Below are 24,046 nucleotides of genomic sequence, written 5' to 3'. Positions count from 1 at the left end.
GGGGATGTGGATATTTGGATAGAGGACAGTCTGATTAAAAAACGTTTATATATATATATATATATAAAAGTTTTTCATGTCTTAGAATGCCTGAAACAGCTTTAAATGCCTACATTTACAGGGACAAAACACACCTTATCATGCAGTTTACAGGAAGACTCATTGGGATCTTTGTAGTCTCCACTGACTACACTACAAAAGCAGCACACATACAGCAAAGAATATATAGAAAGATATCTAAGGGAGCCACATTTTACATTGAAAATTCTAGTTCTTTCATGACTGAATTTAATAGAATAAAGCTGAGCTCTTTGGTTATGGACATCCCTGTGTAAAAAAATAATGCTACCTGGAATGGCAAAAACTGGATCTCACTTATCAACTGCTTGCAAAACAGCTACGATAAATTTAACTTTCTTTTTTTTTTTTTTTTTTTTTTTTTTCAGGGAAATTCTAGAACTTCTTCTGGCTGAAGTAGTTTAAGTACAAAGTCATGCAAATCTACAAAATTAATTTTATCCTGCTGAAATGAGCAGAATAGCTGTCTCACAAGGTCTGGACATGAAGTCCACTGTCCATGGACAAATCTGAGTCTTTAATTTATGTAGGCTATTAGTATTAGAGTAGAACTATCTGAGACAAAAGACCCATCTTTCAGTCTCTCATGATAAATATTCATACATGGTATGTAACCATATATATATAGTTGGTCCAGCCCTCCACTTCCCATACATGTTGAGTCTATATTTAATAATGATGGAATTCCTCCCTGGATATACTATTCAAATTGTCTCCTATTTCTGTTCACCTTATAGTTGTTTTTTGTTGCAAATATCCATCACCAGCATGGCCAACTGACTTTAGGTATTTGTTGCTTGCCTCTTTGCATAGGCACAAGGATGGGTTGGTTGAGAAAGTCCTCCTTCCTGTTTTTCTTTGTTCTTCTTCTAGAGACTTGCAAAAAGAGATCTTTCCTTCGAAGGTCTCTTTGAGTTGAGTGGATAGACAATTCAGACCCAGTATTCCAGTCTTTCATGAAGACAGACTGATGGTACAGCAAATTACTTCTCCTATGCCCCTCAAAAGGAAAGAAGCAATCTTCCCAGTTCAACCTTATGTCTAGGCATGTTTGATTTGCCTTCTGACTGCACTAAAACCATCTTTAAACAGTGTATAATGAGCACAGTGTGGCTCTGCTGTCTTGTAATGCTCGATTAGTTTGCTAACAACTTGTTTGAGCAGGCATGTGTGCTGCTTCATGTCTTTAAGATTATGCCTGAGCAGGAAAAAAACAAAAAAACCAAAAAAACAAACCACAATTTGCCTCCTGTTACTCCTACTCTAGCCTTCCTCTGGAGCATTGTCTCTCTCTTATGTCTGTCTTAATTAGATCATGCCAGTCCTAATTTGAGACTGCAGATTTTAAGCAGGGAGAGAGGAAGGAAACACACAGACAATATACTAATTTTAGACAGAGACAAATGTGCCTTTTTCCATTAGGGAGCGGGAAGGAAGGAAAGCAAAGAAAAATAAAACAACCCCCTCTAAAGAAACCCAACAGAAGAAAATCTGCAGATGGAAATTGTATATTGTATCTGAAGTGGTGATTCTATCAAAGAGCACTAGGAAATTCAGCTGGAGAGAAGTCTACAGCCGAGACAGCGCTCTGCTACCAGCCCTGATGGCCCTCTGGCTCTTCTCACTCAAGATGCACTACAGGATAGCATTGCACATTTCCATTCAAGTATGCCCCAAACATTTTTATAGCATCAGAAAGTACAGGAGAAAACAGCATGCATTTAGAATCTATACCTTCTCCCCTGCACAACGATACTAAAGCTCGATGTTACTTCTAGCTATTGTCTTCTAAAGAATTTCTCCAGTGTAAGTAGTTGTATGTGTGTATTTAGGATAAACACAAAAGTTCAGAGTTCCAGACTGTGGAAATTCTTTTGTATAAGTATGGATTTAGAGGATGATGCCTAGCACACACTGGATGTAAACAGCAGTTCACCACCAAGCAGACTTTTGTTACAGCCTGGGGGAGGGGAGAAAGCCCTCAGAGTGATAAATAAGGATTTGTGCCAGGTCTTGAATTGGTTTTGAATAAATCCACTCTGTGACTGTGTGCATAAGGAAGGATATTTAAGGTATGTGATTGTTGTTTATTACTGTAATTTATTTATTCCTTCCTTTCTCTGGCTGCCTCCTTGTATTGATGTAAATTATGCACATGTGGAATTTGGATCTGAAGAAATACTCAAACAAAGGGGATTATAGTTTAGTCACCCAAAATGATTCCTCCTTCATATTCACCTTGCATTTTTCCACCTCATATCTCATCACAGAATTGTCAGCTCTGAGCCAGGATATTCCATGCTGACAAACCTGGGTGAATGTCTGGAGATGGAGTGTGGTCCAGCGTATTAATAAGAGAGATGACATTCAGGAACATTTGTAAAAGTCTATTTTCTGCAGGTTACCTGTGCAGAACAAACTGGACTTGTGGGGGTGGGGAATGAGGCTGTATGTCATCTAATTTCAGTCTTGTCCTTGTCCGCAGACAAATTATCCAGCCACCGAGTATGATGGATTGAGCAGGTGATGTCTGCTTTTGCCCAGGTCAAAGAGGAAGCCACACAAGAGAGTCTACTTGCTCACAGCTAGCTTGGTTTTACACCATGAACCCTTCTTTGCAGTGGATGCAACTGGGAGGCTGGGTGTAATTCAAGAAAAAAGATAGGCAAGGGAGAAATAGTGCCTGCTGTAGACTAACAGGTCCTACATTTCTCTGTTTGGTTCTCTTTATTTAAGAGGATGGCTTTCCTGTTCACCCCAAAGTGAGCTCACACAGTGAAGAGGTAATGGAATAAAAGTGAGTTTCAGCAACTTACATGCTAATTCACAAAAGCTCAGCCCATGGTTAAAGCACCCTGCCAGGGACTCAGCGGTAGATCCTCCGGAGGCCATTGCACAGCCAGGAGTAGCTGGGTCACAGCAGATGCTGCACTGCTGGCAATTCGCTTCTTTAGGGAAGTTGTTAAATTAGGCTTCTTTTCAGTTGCTGGAGTTTTGTGAAGGGCTGCATGGAAAACAGCTCAAGGGTGTTCCGCTGGCTTTTCTTATTACTTTGATTTGTAGTTTAGCAGACTCGTCAGATTCCCAGGTAGCAGCAGTTTCTTGTGCCATTGGTAAGGAAAAAGTGACCTTTCCTACCCACTGCAGACCTTGCTGCAGTCACTTGTACTCTTCTCACACCCTAAGAACAGAGCAGCCGGACACCCTCTGCATGGGACTTCACCTCTGAGGTCACTCCCAAACATGACTTTTCGGCTCATTAAATAAAAGTACTCACAAATGACATATAACAACAACACAGGTCAAAACTTCAAACATAAAGGCAAATCCCAGTTCCCCCCTCAGTTTCCTGTGGGCTTTGCTGTCTTTTCTGTTGGAAGGTTGCTATGTGTCAAGCAAGGTACAAGTATTACTTTAATATTCTCAGCAAAGCTCATAAGAAAAGCTGTTTATCCACTAATAATCCAAAAGAAAGGAAGGGAGATGGAGAGGGAGGAGAGGAAAGGAAGGAAGCATAAAGGGAAAGACAATATCTATGTTTTCCTCCTTCTTTCTCCTCTTTGTAAGTTTTCAGCAACTCATTTGCAAACTTCTGCTGCAATTTTTCTTAGACCAAGACAAAAGTTTTCTTCATACTCAGATGTCAATGCTTTTGAAACAGAAGGCTTTCCCTCACCCTGGCAGAACAGTGGTCAGGAACTGCCTTCTTAAAATACCATAGAGGGCTTGAACTAAACAAATCTCTCGGGTGTGTAGGGTCAGAAAGAGAGGGGAACTCAAAACCAAAATGGTAGAAGACATTAGAAAACAGTAGGACAGAACGGGGTCCAGGCTTTGGTGTTACGGAACCTGACAAAAAAGAACTTTACAGAGAACAGACAGGGTCTGTGTTGACCAGGTGTCCCAATCTGTATCTTCTACCCAGGACCAGCTAGAAGTCACCACTGCACTGGGTGGACTGTACTGTACCCATAGTATCAATTCCAAGCTGGCTTCTAAAAATAACTCTTAATGATCGGGCATGGGCCTTCGGTTTCCATCCTCTAAGCACTGAAGGACTACTACTTTGACCATTTATTCTGACCTCTGAAATACACAGAAACATTTTTTTCTCTCCTCAAAGTGGGTTAGGAAAAAAACCCAAAACAAACAAAAAAAAAACCCAAACAGATTCTCTCAAAAAGAAAGTGAAATATGCTAACTTTCTGGGCCTGTCAGTCCCTTTGCTTGGAGTATGCAAGCACTATGAACGACCTGGTGACTTCTGCCAATCTAATTTGACAGGTACCTTCTGTAAGACAGTTGTACACACAGTGGTTTTTCTGACTTCTGTTTTGGGTGCTATTACATGGGCTGTGTTTCACCATGACCTAGCTGAATCCACATGTTACAGCTGTTAAAGCTAGTTATTCTGCTCATGCTTTTAATTTTGCTGTGTACTTTTGGCTTAAAGCACACTAGACTAAATCAAAAGAAACAAAACACACCTAGCAAGACTGCACTATTGCCTTTATTTTCCTGCCAAAGCTGAAAATTGTCCTTGCATTGTATGTGTTTTACCCTCCTCCATCCTCTTCGTAAGGAAGAAGCTGCAGATGAGCTTCAGACTCTTCTCCGAGCTGTGCTGAAATCTGCCTCCCTTAATGAGCAGACTTTTGATTCTTCTAAACACACCACAGCTTGGCCCCTGTTTTCTTTGACACTTTGCCAAGCCTATTACACATGTCTGAGCAGCCAGGGAAATAGAAGAATTATGATTTCCATTTGGCTTAGTCTAATTTTCACTGGCTTTGAAATACAGCAATTGCTTTTCTTTTGTTTTATTTTTCCTTGTCATTTTGCTGTTTTCCTTTCTTTTTCTTTCAGAAAAACAGAACAATAAAAAATTACTAAAACGAAATCCCCTTTCCCTACACTGCTTTTTCACAAAACAAAAACTTATTTGTTCCAGAAAAAGATTTCATTATCTGAAGAGTTCTTTTGCAGGAAGGAGTGTGCTAATGAGGTCATATGTAATCAGAACATATGGAATTGTCTTACTATTATCTCCATTTCAAGTGCTTTGGAAGGAGGGTGACAGCAGGGTATGTGTGCATGTGAAGGGGGACAGTAGAACTTTCCTGTACCGTGTGAGTAGGAAAGCACGTACATGCTGAAGCAAAAGCATTTGCTTTTCAGGAGGACCTATACAGGCTAGAGGACTAAGTTCACAGGAACCTTCTGGAATTCAATAAGAACAAATGCAAAGTCCTACATTCAGCAAGGAATAACCTCTTGCAACAATACAGGCTAGGGCCTGACTAGCTGGGGAGCAACTCAGCATGTGCTTGGAGGGGAACATTGCTGGACACAAGCAATTCAGGAAGTTTCTGGAATTACTTGGGCTAGTTTATGCATGGATGTCTTGGACAAGCCAACAGAAAAGATGCTGTGCTTTGTATGCTGCTCAAGGGTAGAGAACAAATGATCAAAACAATGAAAGCATTTTTACGATGAAAGCTGCCATGATTATAAGGTGGAAAGCTGCTGTGATTATAAGGCAGTAGCTTGCACGTTCACAAGTGATGTGAAGCAACACTACCACCCTGTACTTCATGAAAGCATACTTCAGCTTGTTCAGGGAACGGGCAGAAGGATTTCTTGGGAGGTAGCCTACCAGGGCAAGAGGCCCTGGGAATGCTGACTAGTCTTTCAAGACAGCTTCTTACAGCCCAAAACTGGTCCGTTCCAATTCACAGGAAAATGAGCAAGGGTGACAGGAGGGTGGTATGGCTACAGTGGAAATTTTTGACTGAGCCCAAACAAGAAAAAGAAACATTTGGAAGTTGAAAATGGGCACAACAATCCAGGAAATATACAGAAGAGTAGTATGCAGAGAGGATGAGGAAGGCCAAAACTTGCCTGAAACTGAATCTGTCAATGAATCTGGAGAGTCCCATTTTACTGGCAAACTCTCCTCTGAGGCTTCCTAGAGAGTTATGCTCAGAGTAGAGTCTGGGTAGGAAGGAGGGGGAGCAGCATTATCCACAGCAGAGGAAAACTGAGATAAGGACCACTAAAGCAAAACAAACGTACACAGCCTGTGGGTCCTGATGGGGTGCTTGAGGGATTGCTGAGCAGGCTGACTGATGTCTTTGCAAGGTGACTCTATCATCTTTGGAATGTCATGGTGATCAAAAAGTATTCCTTAAGATTGTAAAAAGGAAAGCAGCACACATTTTTTTGTTTTGTGAGAAAAGGAGGAAGAAAGGTCGAAGGCATTGCAGGTCTGTCCTTAGTCTCTGGAAAGGTTATGGAGCAAACTGTCCTGGAAGCCATGCACAGTCATAGAAAGAACGAGGTCAATGGGAACAGCTAGCACAGATTTCCCAAGGACAAGTTATTCCAACAAAACTGATTGCTTTCTCTGATGATATATAACTAACTATGAATGATGGGGAGAGCACTATGTGTTGCTCACCTTGATTTCAGTGAGGCTTTTGACACTTTCCAATAACATCTTTACAGAGAAATATGGTTTGGATGGATGACTGAAAAAAACATGTGAAAAACTACTCAGACTGCTGAGTTCAGTTTAAGTGTCAGCTGTTCAAAGACTAGTTGGCAGGCAGTTACCAGATATGACTCTTGAGGGTCAATAATGGGGCAGATGCTGTGTAATATTTTCATTAATGACCTCAGCAATGGGTCAGAATGAACTTTTGCTGAGTTTGCAGATGATGATAAATTGTGTAGAGCACTTGAAACACTGGAGAACAGAGCTGTCGTTCATAAGGGCCTTGATAAACTGGAAGACCAGTCAGACAGAAGCTTCCTGAAGTTTAGTAAGGGCAAATGCTTCATTCTGCATTTGAAACACAACAGCCCGATGCAACAGCACAGGCTGGGAACTGACTGACTCAGTGGCAGCCTTGCAGAAAAGAATTTGGTCTTGATGGACAGCGAGGACAAGGTAAGTCAGCAACACATGGTAGTGAAGGGTAACCAGTTCATAGGTAAGGTTATAGAGAGCCTGGTTTGTTTAACTGGGAGCAAAGGAATGGCAACTTGAAGTCTTCCATTAACTAAAAGGAGATTGTAGAGAAGTATGTGCTGGACTCTTCTCGGAGGTGCCCAGGAAAAGGACAAGAAGCAAGTTGCAACAAGAGAAATTCCAGCTGGACTGAAAGAAATTAGATTTCATGGTGAGAGAGGACAGACAGCTGGTAAAAGTTTCCCAGAGTGGTGTGTGATCTCCATCCTTGGAGGTACTCAAGATTTTGACTTGACACGTCCACAAGCAACCTAATCCTAGTTTACCCACTGAATTGAATTATTATATGCATGTATGATTTTCAATGCTGCTGAAATTTTTGGTCCTTGGAGGACAAGCATTTATATGGGATTACCTCAGCTGTGCTCTTCCTAGTTCTCAACCCACAAAATATTTCCCCTAGCACACTGGTGGGACTTCCTAGAAGTAAGAGGTTTCCATGAAAGTAAGATCAAAATCTACATAAGGAATTTGAAAAGATACACCAGTTCTTCATACTAAAAGGGAACTCAAAGGATCATACTCCTTATAAGAATCTTTTCTACATACTTGATTTTATCTTTCTCTGCATTCACTGGATGTTCAAAGGAACACGACACACACGAACTTCTCTTCTTGCTATGGATTTCTCTTGAGTGGACATGATTTCAGAATGAGAGAACCTAATTTCTGGATCCTAACATCATTATGTCCGCTGTCAAAATGTCACAGAAGCCTCAAGTGCTGATAAGAGCCTGGGGTGACAGAAGTCAATCTTGCTGGTTGTTTACTATTCCTACCAGCAAACACAGTCCCTAGGCACTTTTTGTAAGGATTGTCTTCTGGTCTAACTACTGTCAGACTCTGACAGACTAGCAGCTGGTTACAAGTTATTCCTCTAAGAAACTATGGCTACTTCTGCTTGAGTGAAGGGTTTGGTACAATAGAACTGGATCAGCAGATGGATGCCGTTAGTACTGAGGCTCCTCATTTCCACTACATGAATCTGATGCTCCCCTGGTCTGAAGACCTGAGTGTCCCTGTCATGCATATGTGTTGAAGCTGTCCAAAGACAAGCCTTCCCACAACCCTTTGCTTCCTTCTTTATGAGCCCATCTATGAAGCATCACACTATCCTTTCGGATTTCAGGCAGATGGTGCTGATATATTAATGTTCCTGACAGCTGTAGTAAGGATTCCCATATTTAAAGAAACCTTATTCTCCTTCTGTTTGTGCATTTCCAAGTGACATCATAATATTGCTCTCTAAACTCCCTGATTCCAGTTCATTCAATGTTCAAAAAAGGTGTCACAGTGTGAAGTATGAGGAATGGCAACAGTGGTCTTAACCCTATAGCAGCTGCTCTGGGACAACATTCAAGAATACTGGTACTGCCTGTCTTCCTTTGGCATGGAGAAATACTGGAATCTCTTGACACTGTGACTGCTCTGGTTCTGGGTCTGGGAGGGAAACTCTGGCTGGTGAAGCTGAATTGTCCTTAGGGGACAGTACAAACAGCAGAGAAAGTCTTTCAGATGTGGTGGCAAGTTTGAGGTCCTCAGCCATGAACCAGCACTATGTCTTCATCACTATTGGACTCAATTTGGTGAGGCTGTAGCTGCGTTAGAGTGACTGTTGCCCTGTGGAGTCAATACTTAACTCTTACTGATAGAGTAATTTATGTGTAGGCAAGACCACCACTGTCAAAAAAGGTGGCTGATACTTCAGGGGTATTTTTTGAGACACTTCTTTTCAAGTGAATGAGAAACATCAAGACTATTCAGGAATTTAGTCAGATGCAGTTAGGTGAGACAAGTGCCGATGAGCACAGGCAATGTATTGAACATTAAGTGACATTCATCTTCTTGGAGTGATATAGCCAGTTCCTGAAAACAGGTGGAGGTAGTGCTATCTCAGATTTACTAAGGGGTTGTCCTACTACAAGGAGAGATACTGCTTTTGTATGACCGTAATTGCTCTGAGGAGGATGAAGATACAGCATCAGATTGAAAAAAAAATAATCAGGAAAGAGAAAAGAGAAGAAAAAAATAAAGATTCTGGTCATTGAGTCATACATCAGGAGGAGCATAGCAGATGCCAGGCATGCAGCCTAATACCATGCCTTGGCTCAGGAGGGGACTGAGAAGTGCATGTTTAGTTAGGCAAGGCATGGGCCTACTGCTCTACTGTTACTGAACAGAAGCCATATGAGGTCACTGGTGAAGGATCAGTGGCTAGGAAATTATTTGGCCCACACTGGTGCACTGAGGATGGATTGTGGCAGTTGTCTGATTTCAGGTTATTGTCAGCCAGCCAAATGCACAAGTCCTCTAGAAGGAGACGAAGGATTTAAATATCTCCTGGTGGCTTCTGATTGCTTATAACTTTATCAAGTGTGCAAGTACTCTGCAGTAATCAGGAGCATAACAGGAGGCATGCACTGATCTCATGCCCCACTGTCTATATGAGACCCTCACCCACCCACGGGGCAGACAAACTCCCCTTGGGATTCCCAACTATGTGATGTTAATCAAAAGTCAAACCACATTCTGGAATGGACTGCTTGCCTGTGTGCCCAAGCTGGTGCTGCTGTGCATCCTTAAGTAGGGGATATTAATGGCAACATATTGGGTGTGAGGCAGTGATTTTTCAACTCTGGCCACTACATTTTCATCATCAGCAGGAGGAGTGTGATTCTCAGAACTTTTATTTAGTCTCCTTACCAAGCAGAGCTAGATTCTTTTCCAGGTGCTTAGACTACTTTGCCTATTACAGAGAAATACTGTGTCTAGCTGTGTCTTTGAGGGCCTTTAACCACCAGCACTCAAAATCAATACTGTATGTCCACTGTAACATTACATGCTAAAATAAAAAGGATAAAAAACCCTGAGTGAGATGATGTGATAAAGAATTAGACAGCAGTGGGGGAGAAGGAATAACCAGGCAGGTAACCTCTGCTGGAAACTAAACTTGTAGGTCACGTATTAGTCAGCTTCACTGCTCCTGGTTTATTACCATTATATTTGCATGGAGCTGGTGGGTGTTTTGTGTGTGAAAATGTTGCTTTGCAACAACAAAAACTTGCCACAAACTAAAATTTACCAAACTTGCATGAAAAGAAGAGGGGGAAAAAACAACCTGTTCTCAGGGAGAATTTTTTTCAGCTGACTTTATCCTAGACAATTAAATTCTTGTAAGAAGAGACCTATTTTGCTCCACAGGGGAGGGAAAAAATATCCATGCCATAAAATATGGTGAAGGCTGAAGAAAATTGAGCTGAATTCACAAAAAAGTCAAGCAAAGGGGTCAAGTGAAATTTCTCCATAAAGTATTCATTTCTAGCCTTTCTGCAGAGCTTCAAACAGTGCAGCAAAAGCTCTGATGCCCTATTACCCTTAATTCAAATTCTCTTTTCTCATCAGCTCATTTCCCACAATGGTGACAGGAAGCTTTTCTCAACAATTAAAAAAAAAAACCAAAAAAACAAAGAACCCAACAAACGAACATATCAAATCCCCAAAATTGTCCATTTTGATCCAGCCTATCTAAGGCAAACAAAACCAAGTTTTTTTCTGTTTCTGCTTGTATGGAGCACAATTTTCTCCTGAAACAAAACAAAATAAAATAAAGTCTATATTTGATGGTGATTTTTCAATCTTTTTCTCCCCTGTTTTTAAAAAGCAAAATCAGTTCAACACAGATACCCTTCCTAGATACTATAGACATACCCTGCCAAGATAAGCAGCCTTTCTCATCTCTGAGCAAATATCATTTAACTCCCTATAATCCAAAGTGTAGAATCAAAGTTGGAGCTGCAAATAAGGACTTGAAATCCTTTCTGTTCCATAAAAGAGGTCATTTATTGAGTGTAAGAGTGGAATTCCTGTGCCCAGTATGTAGAGCCATTGAGGATTAGATGTCATCCTGAAATGAGTCTTCAATACCTCTCTACATAGCAAGCTGGGGACTGACTTCTGCAATTTCTTCCAGCAGTGATCCAGCTGCAGTAACTGACAGTCATCATAACTGATTAGTCAGATAACACTTCTGACAGTCTTATCTGTTCGGAATAAAGTCAAGAAAATACCATGGTTCATGGCCATGTCTATGGATATTCACTTTTCTCACAAGGTCCCCTTTGCAAAGTAGAACAAATTTATCAGCAAGCATAAATGAGCTATTCATGCAGAAAATCCTGGGGACAATATGCTCAGTAAAGCCTAGCAAACCTCTCTTGTCAAGGTTAGTAATTCAGAAAAAAAACTATGAGGCAAGGATGAGCTGCCTGCAACAGGGTAGATTAAAGCTGGCTGCAGTAGCCTTGTTTTAGACCGCTGAAGGTAAAAACCGTAGGCAAAAGAAGACTTCAGACATGGCTAAAGTCTGCCCTCTGGAAGTCCAAGGTAGCAGTTCTCCTGACCCCACTCATTACTTCTTCCAGAGTTAAAACCTAACATTTTGTGATAGCTACACCCAAGACAGCCTCCAACCACATCACCCGCAAGTCCTTCTTTGTTTGCAAACAACAGGTCCAGCAGGCACCTCCCCTAGCTGACTCACTCACCAGCTGTGTCAGGCAGTTATCTTCCACAGGCTCTGGAACTTCCTAGACTTGTTTCCTCTTTGCTGTATTGTATTTCCAGCAGACATCTGGTAAGTTGAAGTCCCCAAAGAGAATGAGAGTTAGCGATTGTGAGACTTCTCCCTGCTGCTGATAGAATATTTCATCTGCTTCTTCATCCTGGTTGGGTGGTCTACAACAGACTCCTACCATGATACCTGCCTTGTTGACCTTCCCCCTCATTCTTATCCACTCAACTCTATTGCCAGCATCATCAAGCTCTAGACAATCAAAACACTCCCTAACATACAGGGATAACCCACCACCCCTCCTTTCTTGCCTATTCCTTCTGGGGAGTTTATAGACATCAGCTGCAGCACTCCAGTTGCCTGAGTCATCCCACCATGTTTCTGTGACTGCAACTCTAGCGTAATTTTCTTGCTGCGCAGTGGCTTCCAGTTTGTTGCCCCTGCTGTGTGCATTGGCATAGATGCACTTCAGCTTGGCTATAATGCTGCCACCTTTCTGGGGAAAGAAGCCCTAATTCCTATCTGATCATTCTCAGGCACTTTTGTTTCTTACACATCAATAACTATTGCATATTTGCTGCCACATGGCTCTCCATCCCCTGCCTCCACTGAGATGACAGACTGAAGGACCGCACCATTCCTCAAACATTGTCAAGCTGACCCCAGGTATTTAGCAACTCTGGTTTTATCCCTTTCCCCCTTTAAATCTGGTTTAAATCTCTTACAGTGATCCCTAACTCCTGTGCAAGGATCCTTTTCCCCTGTTGGGACAGGTGTACCCCGTCTGTTGCCAGCAGGCCTCCTGCCATGTAAACTGACCTGTGATCAAGAAACCCAAAATTCTGCCTCTAACACCAGGCTCGGGGCCAGGTATTGATCTGCTGGCTCTTCCTGCTTCTTCCCTCATCATTCCTGGCAACTGGAAGGACAGAGGAGAGCATTGCTTGTGCTCCTGATCTCCTAACCAGTCATCCCAAGACCTTGAAATCTCTCTTGATTGCCCTTGAACTTCTTGTTGCAACTTCACTGCTGCCTGCCTGAAAAATCCATAATGAATAATAATCTGGGGGCTGTACCAGGGATGCAGCAGACTTCCCTAAGAAGTGGGTCTGGTCTGCAAGTTGGGCTTTCTGTTCTCCTCAGGAGAGAGCCTTCTATAATAATGACCTGTCTTTTTATCTTTATGGAAGCAGGTTTGACACAGGGCATATGCTGACTTAACCTTGGCAACACCTTCAAACTAGATGAACCATCGTCCTTGTTATTGCTCAGTTCCACTTGCAGAACCTCACACCTATTATGCAAGGGCACTTGGGAAGATGAGGTGGTCACAGAGGAGACATGGTTGCTGCACTATGCAGGAACTTGTTGCCGTTCCCCCCCATTCCTTAAGCCAATGCATATAGTGTATACGTATGCATATTGTATACATACAATATAGTCAAAGATTAAGAAGGGACCATGGTTCTTGTCTCCGTACACACAGTAATGGCACAGAGACTGGTTCTGTCACCAGCAAAGGTTGGTGGCACCTGCTGGCATGATCATATCCTCTGTTGGGCCAGGGGTGTTGTGTTCTAGATGCAAAAGGCCATGAGAGAGGTACTAAGCCAAAGTTTGCTCCAGCTGAGGAGTGTGCATGCAGCTAGCTCAACAAGGAGAAGCAAGCTCTTCATGGGCTAGACATACATCTGTACACACAGGCTGGTTCTGAGCTTGGACAGGATCCCTGCATACTGACAAAGAGATGATATGGCAGTCCCGACAAATAGCCAGCCACACATGCTTCAATGGCAGCATGTTGGGTGGCCCAGCAAAGGAGAGCATCAACCATCTGTGTGATATTGTCACTTCCAGGAAATCCCATGTACAGAGGAGACCTATGGTGGGTCAGTGCAGGCAACAAGGGAATTAATCTGTCAAAGCCAGAGTCCCCCCCATGAGCAGCTCATTCAGTGTTGCCAAATTAGAGCTGTAATCAAGTACAGAAATCCAATAGATACTGTTCCCCCTGCTTGGCTTTGCATTTCAGGGAGCACCTCTCTTGCTGTAAGGCACCGTACACCTCATGTCACAGTCTGCATGGCTTCACAGAAGAAGCTTTCTCCATTGTTCAGCCAGAGTGCTTCGTGTTCTCTTTGCTTGGTCTGAAGAATATCAATTACCAGAGAAACATCCTCAGACCTGATTTGTGGATCAATGAATACAAATATCTGCCTTCCAGGCAGACCTATGTGGTGACACCATCTCTGAAGGTTTCTCACAGCCTTCACATCTTCTTGTAGCTCTTGCTCTACACAAAGCAGCTACCTGAGCAATGGGAAGGCATTTAGTTAACAGTGTGAAAAAGAACAGAACATGATCAAGTCAGAAGAAGAGAAAATAAGGCGTGCAGCAAAGCACAGGTTTGGAAGTGTATTCTTCTTCCAAAGCTTAAGAAAATACAGTGGTTTATCATTGTGCAGCTCCTTTCCACGGCAAAGGGGGAAGCCACAGCAGGCCAGCCAATGATTTCTCTCCCTGGAGTGGCAGTCGATATCGTGCTTCCATATCAGGCTCATTTTCCATCCACAGGACTTCTTATGAGCAGCCTGTGGCTTACCAGTGTAAGCAGGTCTGGATCTCATTGCCAACAGCACACTGATTTCACCTGGAGACTTGCAATCTACACAGTGGACATGCCTGGTTTCAAAGCTGTTCAGAGTACAGATAGAACCAGCATCTCATATTATTAAAGCAATACCTTTCTGGTGTGGAGCTTTTTCCAGGCAGGTTCAAAAAGTGGAGAAATTTTTCACAAGCTTCCTGTCTCCCTTCTAAATACAGAAGTGTGCATGGTAATGTCTACTGATGAAAAGAACATGAAGAAAATGTGTGCAAAGATACTGTTTGTGAACTGGTACCAGTAGCAGCAAAGGCTATGTGCTAAATCCAAACCACTGTATGTTAACAGTTCACTTACAGCTCATGAACACTAGGGTTTAAGAGCTAGGTTTGATTTGTGGACTCATGGTGATAGTCCAAGAGTCCAAGTTCAAGTCCAAGTTCAGAAGGGGCAAGATTTACATTTAAGGTCCAGTTCTAGGAGGTGGAAGCTGGGCTGTGGTATGTAGACCTGGGGTCAGAGTTTGCCTGCAATGCTCATAAGCGTTAGTTAAGCTATTCTAAATGTCAAGCCACTGTCTAATTAAAAATCTTAATAGAATCATGGAATAACTTACATTTGAAGGGACTTCTGGAGGTCATCTGGTCCAATCCTGACTTAAAGCAGGGCCAGCTTTGATCAGGCTGCTCAAGGCCCTGCCCAGACTAGTTCAAAGTACCTCCAAGGGAGTGTGAGAAAGGAAAGGCAGATTTGTGCTGGGGGATATGAATTAGCTTTTCAGAAACTGTGTTTGGGAGAGCAAGGGAAGGAATAGAGGGCATGAGCAAGGAAAAAAAAAAAAGAGCATGCTTTTGATAAAATAATTGTTTAATACATGCAAAGGGTGGGGTCCATTTTGTTTGCTTAATGGGGATGTAGCTATTTGAAATTTCGGAAAACATTTTTGTGGCAAATAGCACATCATTAAGTATAAACAAAGCCTCAGGTCAGCATACAGCTTGCTTTTTTGCCACCTCTTCTTAATACCATTGTCTAAGAGAAAGGAGGAAAAGGATATTTGGATAAAAGAATAGATTTGGAGTTCTTCCTCTTCATTGCCTGTTTGAGTGATTTCATCTGTTAGAGCTATGTGAGGTTGGTAGAAGGCAGTGTTTCCAAATATTTTCTTCCAGAAAAGTCTAAACTTAGAATAGAAAACACTGTTACTTCATGTTATGTCATCAGTGACTTCGTTATGGTCCTACAATGTTTAACTCAGTACATCAGTGCTCATCTCATAGCTGCTCACAACACAAGGATTCAAGTCCTTTAGTGCTGCCCCTTTGCAAGAAGCATTAGATTCATTAGAAGCATTGCTAAATATATTAAGATTAACCTAAAATCTCAAACAACAGGTAGTATTGGAGGTATTGTAGATCTATCCAGAAATGTGCCAAAGCAGTCATTTGTTTCATCCAGCAGGCATCACTGAATTAGGCTGACATATATTAGCTCATTTATAGTTCAGTGGGGGATGCAAGAAACCTCCCCAATTTCTCAGAGCTGGACTTGGGTTCAACACAGCAACTGCAGCTACAGAAAAAAAGAAAAAAAAGTATTCAAAAGAGAGTTAAATTTAGAGGAGGTTGTGCTATGAAAGGGGGCTTTGCTTTGCGAGTGCTTTCACTCATTATCAATAGAAACATCAGTTCTAACCATCCAGCTTTCAATACAGGGACAGGCTAAAATCTTCACCACAACTGGTCTCAGCATATGCAGGCCTCTCCTATCTCCTCTTGTAACTGATCTGAAATCAGACTTTAGGATAATTGAAAGAATAACTCTAAAACACTGAGATTTCTTCCTTGTAGGATGTAGAAGAAGTTGAAAAGATTGTGAGTTTATACTCAGCAGTAAGTTCTCCAACCTCCTGTCAAGTCATTCATCTCCAGTCTATTCCTCCAGCAAGTGGTAACTACACAGATGATCCACGTATGCCCTTGTGCTCACTTGCTATGCGCCTTGTAAGGCATTTGCCTCTGCCTGCTAACAACAGGTCTTCTAGCATTTCAAGGAATAGACACTGGGAAAACTGAGGGCAGAGGCTAAGACTGTGACCATTCAGTTCATCACTTTGGAGCTTGAAACTAAGAATATAACCCAGAAAAGTCATCCTTAACAAAAATAGACCAAAACCCAGGAGTTACAAGTTCCAAACGATTGCTTAAAAATTCAAATCTACAGCTACATTCTGCTTTCATGGTTTTCTTCCAGGGAAAATGTCAGAAGTAAATAGCAAGTATTGAAAACTACCTTCCACATTTTATTTCCAGCCTCAGCCATTTGGGTACTGGTCCATATTTCTGCCAGTAATTACTTGTAAATCTTCCAAGATGGAAGGGCTACAAAGAAACAGGTGTAAGAAGAAGGCATAATGGTAAAAAGCTTACTTGGCCCACCTTGGATTTAGAAATTAAATTTCCCCTAATCACAGTATGCAGTTAAGTCACTGTTTTCTTATGCCAACTGCACAACCAGAGGGATTGTATAGCTTTATCCAGGCCTTATTCATACCCAATGGTTGTGGTGGATTTGTCATTTCAATTATGCATGCTCTGAGAGTAGAAAGCTGAATTCATAATGAACTTCCAATGCCATCAAGGAGAAAATCAACTTCATGTGCTGAAGTAATGTGCAGAGTATTTTTGCCTTATGCCTGCCTACAAAAACATTTCCAAAGACAGCAGGAGGGAGATAAGTCTCATATGTATAGAAAAACAACAGTACACTTACCGCGTCTCTCATACGCATCCATCGTTGCAAATTGCCTCTATAAAACACACTCCTCCACCTTGCTGAATAGCCAGCTCAGCCTTCCTTTCCTTCTCAGTGGGTAACAGAACCAACTCCCCCACTTCTTCACCCCTTGTCAGTTAATCATGATGACCCAGTAGCTCCAACAGAGATACGTATCGTTTTCAGAATATGGTGTTCAAATGTGTCTAACAGAGAAATTCACTTTAGCCTCCACATAAGACTGAAAGATTTTACATATCGAAAAGGTGTCATCTTTTGATTATACCCCCTCCTCTTAGAGCCTCACTTTCCATCTGCTACGGTTTCCCCTACTCCTGTCATTCACCTTCACCAGCAAGCATAATCCCAGTTACTTCATTGCAGTAGAATTGACTCGGTGATGGACAAGCATAAAGTAATTATCAGGTCAAAGTAAAATTTGGGATTATTTCAGTTTCCACACAAAAATCCATTTTCACAATGGAGGTTATTGACAGCACACATGATATGCCAAAGAAATTAATGTAGAAAGAACCCAGAATAAGCTAGATAAATCTCTGCAGCAACATTTCTTCTAATAGCCTCTAATAGAGAGTAAACTTGAAAACAGCTACTGTCATGTGTTCAAAATATGTTCCACATTTGTCCTAGGGTTTGCTTATTGAGAGGGGTGAGAAGGGGTGAAAAAGCACTTTCAAAATGCTTTCCATTCATGAAGACCATCCCATACTGCTATTCATTCATTGAGACTTTTGGTGTTTTCCTTTTTACCTAGTGAAAACAAACTCATCACTTCTCATTTTTATCTGGAAGTTTTATTGGCCAGAAATGTGACAGTTTTCTGAGGCACTTTGGACAGCCATTACGTTGCTGACAGATGAAAATAACAGTACGTTATAGAAGTACCAAAATAATGTGCAACAATTAGCTAGCTTTAACTATCACTACATACTCCTTAGTTTGTTGAGTACCCTCTTACCTCCCCATCTTACAGAAGGAACAACAGCACAAAAGAGACAGAACCTCCTCACCCAAAGTTGTAACAAATTTGAAATACAGCTTCAGTTTGAACCCAGGACTCTGATGTGACCACCAGGCTTCAAAATACCTGATTCCTCTAAAGGAAGAAAGAAAAATTTAAAAAAGACCCCAAACTCTCACTTGGTCACTCTAAAATCCAGTTAAAAGGCTTTCTGATGCCGTAAGGACAGGACTGAATAGCAACATGTCCATAAAGCCTTTTGTTTTCACACTGTAAGATTTGATTCTCAGCTTGGTCAGTCTGATGGCAAGCAAAAGACCATTTCTCTTTAACAATTGCTTAGTGGCCTGCACAAAACAAATTGGTTGTTATCTTGATCTTACATGGAATGGAAATTGAACAAGATAATCATTACAACTGTGAGAATAACTTACAGTGATTTATATACCCAGTGAATCAAAGCTTTTTTCTCCTTGCAAAAAAAAATCAAGGCTTGCACTGAAGAGGAATTCATTGGAATGGAACACACCCCATTTTTGCTCAAATGCAGGTCTTTTGTTTAGATGTGTGAAGATTTATGCCTATACAATGCAGTATAAATATAAGCAACCAAGTTTCATCTGCCTTTGCCAATGAACTTGATAGCCACTTTAGAGGGGAGCAATGAGCTTATATTAATTTCAGTAGAGCCTGAAATTAGCCATCCAACAAGAATTGTTCTCATGGTGTTGATATTCAGCATTTCATGACTGATCAAAGATGTCAAAACGATAAAGAGAGTCTCCTTCTGAAGATCTGTGGGTAAAGTGTGCTGTTCAGGAGCATGATATTAAAGCATCAAGATTAAAGTGGCAGATGTTTACTTTTTACCCAGAAGTTCTGCAAAGCACCTTGAAATATTTGTACTTCCTTCCTGTAACTGGAACTGAGATAAGCTTTCGAGTCTTAAAATTGAATTTTCATCCTCTGGAGGGCTTTAGAGCACCATCCATTTTTTACACTGTAGAGAGAGGGTGCCTGTGTCAATCCATTTTTAATAGCTGTGATTAGTTGTGTTTCTTGATTCAACAAATAGAACTCATTTCATTTGGAATGAAGGAGCAAGAAAGGGTAAAGAAAATGTGCTAAGAACCTTCAAGCCTTTCATGGGCCACGTGAAAGCATGGCCTTAGGTCTCCCAGTACCTTTGTTTTCCATAGGTAGGATGAAGGTGCTCAATGCTTTTATACCTTACTTCCCAAAGGAGAAATTACGTGCTTCACTGTGCAAGAAGTGCCATTCTTCCCCTTTCTTTCTTTTGTGCCTGACCCTGAACTCTGTCCAAGAAAACCTGCTTGCTGTTATGTTCAGGCTACATCTATAACAATATGTTCATGTATGCCCAGAAATGTTCAAGATCTGGGGCCTGGCTGTTTATGACTATAAATGGTCAAGATGGTTATTCCCTGGCAAGTCTTGACCTGTGCAACTAGTTCCCAGGCATGGCTGGTCTGACTCTAGCCAGGCCTCTTGTACAGGTTGTAAAAGCTGGAAGAAGTCCCCTAGGAAGTTTGAGTGTCTCATGTCATGGTGAAAAGGGTAGAGATGCTTCAAACTGGATAACTCACAGTTCATTTGTGCGTATTCATGAACCCTAGCTGTAGAAAGAGTTAGTCAATTGCTGTTTTCAAAGATGAGGATGCCTGAGAATTTGAATCAGTAGATTATAACCATTTTTTCCCAATAATAAATAAGTCAGTTGCTCTTCCTCAGTTTAATTTTTACTCTTTTGAGTTACCATTTTCTAAGTGTAATGCAATAAAGAAATGGCAAAAATAAGGCTTGACACTTGTCTTAGAGTGGTCAGACTAGCATTTTACTAAAAAGATACTAACTTCTTTTGAGACCGATTGTAGCGGTGTGAGGCCTTCAGGTCAAAGAAATTCAAGACTGAAATCACCAGCACTATTTCATTTATCTTAGACAGGACAAAACCAAATTCAGAGCGTGCCAAAAGGTACCAATTTTAGTAGCCTTGCACATCCAAAGAGCAAACAGCTTTCAGTTAACCAAATGTGTTCTTTCTTTATCAGTCATCAGCACAATGAAAGGAAGGATGAAACAATCTATCTGCCAGACCAGACATACTGAGGCTACAGGCACATGTAATACAACCCAAGGGCAAGTCCCAGGCTCAGCAATGCAAAGAGTCAGCAATCACAGCCTGCCACTTCCACTATTCCGGAAAGCAGTGGTGACCACCTGTTGACAAACTGGAAAGGATTCAGAGAAAAAAATGTAAGTCTATTTCAATGATAGGATATGTTTCCTCCTAGTAAGATGTTTAAATATGTGCGTTATACCTGGGTCATTAAAAGAGTTGCTAGATCATAACTTAGAATTACCTAATGGGAGAATAGGAGAACGTTCTGACAGTAAGAGGTACAGTCATGTGTCTGGATATCTGACTGCGCTGGTTTTGGCTAGGATAGCGTTAATTTTCTTCATAGTAGGTAATAGGAGGCTGTGTTTTGGATCTGTGTTGACAGTACAGAAATGTTCTTGTTACTGTTGAGCTGGGCTCACACAGAGCCAAGGCCTTTTCTGCCCCTCACCCCACCCCACCAGCCAGCAGGCTGAGGGGGCACAAGAAGCCAAGAGGGGACACAGCCGGGACAGGTGACCCCAACTGACCAAAGGGATATTCCGTGCTATATGGCATCATGCTCAGTGTATAAAACTGGGAGAAGACAAAGGGTGGTGGGATGTTCGGGGTGATGGCATTTGTCTTCCTAAGTAACCGTAACATGTGACGGAGCCCTGCTTTCCTGGGGATGGCTGAACACCTGCCTGCCCATGGGAAGCAGTGACTGAATTCCTGGTTGTGCATGGCTTGCAAGCAGAGCTTTTTGCTTTACCTGTTCAAATGTCTTTGTCTCAAACAACAATTTTTCTCATTTTTACTCTTCCATTTCTCTTCCCCATCCCACTGGGGGTGGGGGGTGGGCGTGGGTGGGCTGAGTGACCTGCTGTGTGGTGCTTAGTTGCTTGCTGCAGTTAAACAATGACTAAAGCTGAACACATTCAGATTAGAAATCAGGTATACTTTCAGAACACTGTGGTGAGGGGGACAATCTGCTGAAGGATGTATGGATAATCTATTAGTTGAAGTTAAGATGATCTAGCCTTAAAAATAAGAGTCAGCCAGAAACAATGATTCTGATGCACAGATTTCTAGTTAGAATCATAGATTCGTTTAGGTTTGAAAGGACATTTAAGATCACCAAGTTCAATCATTAGCCTAGCACTGCCAGGTCCACCACTAAATCATGCCTCTAAGCACCACATCTACATGTATTTTAAATACCTCCAGGGATGGTGACTCAGCCACTACCCTGGGCAGCCTGTTCCAGTGCTTGACAACCCTTTCAGTGAAGATTTTTTTCCTAATATCCAATCTAAACCCCCCCTGGCACAACTTGAGGTCTTTTCCTCACTTGGGAGAAGAGACCAACACCCACCTCGCTACAACCTCCTTTCAGGTGGTTGTAGAGAGTGATATGATCTCCCCAGAGCCTCCTTTTCTCCAGGCTAAACAACCCCAGTTCCCCCAGCTGCTTCCCATAGGAATTGTGCTCTAGACCCTTCACTGGCTTTGTTGCCCTTCTGTGGATGTGCTCCAGCACCTCAATGTCTTCCTTGTAGTGAGGGGGTCTAAAACTGGACACAAGATTCGAGGTGTGGCCTCACCAGTGCCAAGTACAGGGGGGTGATCACTTCCCTTGTCTGGCTGGCCTCGCTCTTTCTGATACAAGCCAGGACACTGTTGGCCTTCTTGGCCACCTGGGCACACTGCCAGCTCATGTTCAACTAGCTGTCGACCAGCACCCCCATGTCCTTCTCTGCCAGGCAGCTTTCCAGCCACTCTTCCCCAAGCCTGTACTGTTGCATGTAGTTGTTGTGACCCAAGTGCAGGACCTGGTGCTTAGCCTTGTTGAACCTCACACAGTGTGCCTCAGCCCATCGGTGCAGCCAGACCAGATCCCTCTGCAGGGCCTGCCTGCCCTCAAGCAGATCAACACTCCCATCCAACCTGGTGTCGTCTGCAAACTTCAGGAGGGTACACTTGATCCCCACATCCAGATTGTTGGTAAAGATTCATAAACAGAACTGTCCCCAGTACTGAGCCCTGGGGAGCACCACTTGTGACCGGCTACCAACTGGATTTATTTCCATTCACCACCACTCTTTGTGCTCATCCAGCCAGCCATGTTTTGACTCAGCTATACATGCCTGTCAAAGCTGTGAGCAGCCATTTTCTCCAGGAGAATGCTGTGGAAAGCTGTGTCAGAGACTTTAGTAAAGTCTAGGTAGACAACAGCCACAGCCTTTCCTTCATCCACTAAGTGGGTCACCTTGTCATAGAAGGACATCAGGTTAGTCAAGCAGGACCTGCTTTTCATAAACCCATGCTGGCTGGGCCTGATCACCTGGTTGTCCTGTGAAAGCCACGTGATGGCACTCAAGATGTACACCTGTGCAGCAGGCCTAAGGTTAGGATCAAAAGTAGTCTGGTAAATGACTGAGTAAATGCAAGTGTCTTCCTCCTGAACAAAAAGACACATGCTGACTGTCATGGGACTGTTATACAAAATTAGCTGTTTTCAGGGACCCTTAAAGTATGACCCACCTGACAAAATCTAGACATCTAATATTAATATCTACAAAATGTAGACATCTAATGGTAACCAATATCATTGTGAGAGTATTTTTTGTCAGCTTTGAAAAGCGGTGCCAACTGGGAAACACGCAATGACACCCCCCCCAGATATTACCCCATCTCTAAAATAAATGGAAAGGAAGTGGATTCAGGGAGCTACAGTTCTGTCAGCCTTCTTTTAGTTTAGGGGGGGACAGTAAAGTAGACAGAGATTCTTCTTAGTCACGCCCAGTAACACTAAAATAGGCAATGAGTACAAACTGAAATATGGAAAATTCAACTTAAACATAAGAAGAAAACAACTTTACTGTGAGGATAGTTAAACACTGGGACAGGTTCCCCAACAGAGGTTGTGGGGCCTACATCCTTAGGGATATTCAAAACTGTCCTGGTTTCGGCTGGGATAGATTTATTTTTCTTTTCAGTAGCTGGTACAGTGTTGTGGTTTAGGTTGAGTTTGAGAGTAATGTTAATAACACGCTGATGTTTTCAGTCATTGCTAAGTAAAGTTTAATACTAAGTCAAGGACTTTTCAGTTTCTTCAACCCTGCCAGCAAGAAGGCTAGAAGGACACAAGGAATTGGGAGGGGACACAGCCTGGACACCTGACCCAAACTAGCCAAAGGGGTGTTCGATAGCATGGGATGTCATACTGAGTGTATAAACTGGGAGGGTTGGCTGGGGCCCAGGGATCGCTGCTTGGGGACCACATCAGTCAGCGGGGGCGACCAGTTGTATTGTACATCGCTTGGGGTTTTTTGTTCCTTTTGCATTTTATTCCTCACTATCTCTCCTTTTCATTACAATTGTTGTTATTGTTTTTATATTTTGGTTTATTTCAATTATTAAATTGCTTTTATCTCAACCCATGATTTTTAACTTTTTCCTGATTCTCCTCCCCATCCCACTGTGGGGAATAGGAGTGAGCAAGTGGCTGCATGATACTTAGTTGTCACCTGGGGTTAAACCACAACAAAGATCCATCTGGACATGGCCCTGAGCAACCTGTTCTAGGTGACCCTGCTTGAACGGGGTGGGGGTGGACTAGTTGACCTCCAAAGACCCTTTCCAACCTCAGCTATTCTGTGATTCCTTAACTCAGATCCAGCATGTTAGAGAAAGACAGCAAAGGTTTATCTGGTCCTTGGAGTATTTTCTCTTTCTGCTCTTCTATGTGGGCACCTGAGACCTTGCCAAGGGAGACCCTAGCCACATAAGGAATGACTACAGAGCTCTGGAGGTGGGAGTGAAGGGCATGGGAACCTAGCTGGTGTTTTCCCCAAACCTGCTGATGAAGGGGAAAG

This window comes from Falco cherrug, chromosome 5 (assembly GCF_023634085.1).
Source record: "Falco cherrug isolate bFalChe1 chromosome 5, bFalChe1.pri, whole genome shotgun sequence".
Classification (NCBI taxonomy): domain Eukaryota; kingdom Metazoa; phylum Chordata; class Aves; order Falconiformes; family Falconidae; genus Falco; species Falco cherrug.
Note: the sequence above shows the minus strand (reverse complement) of the source record.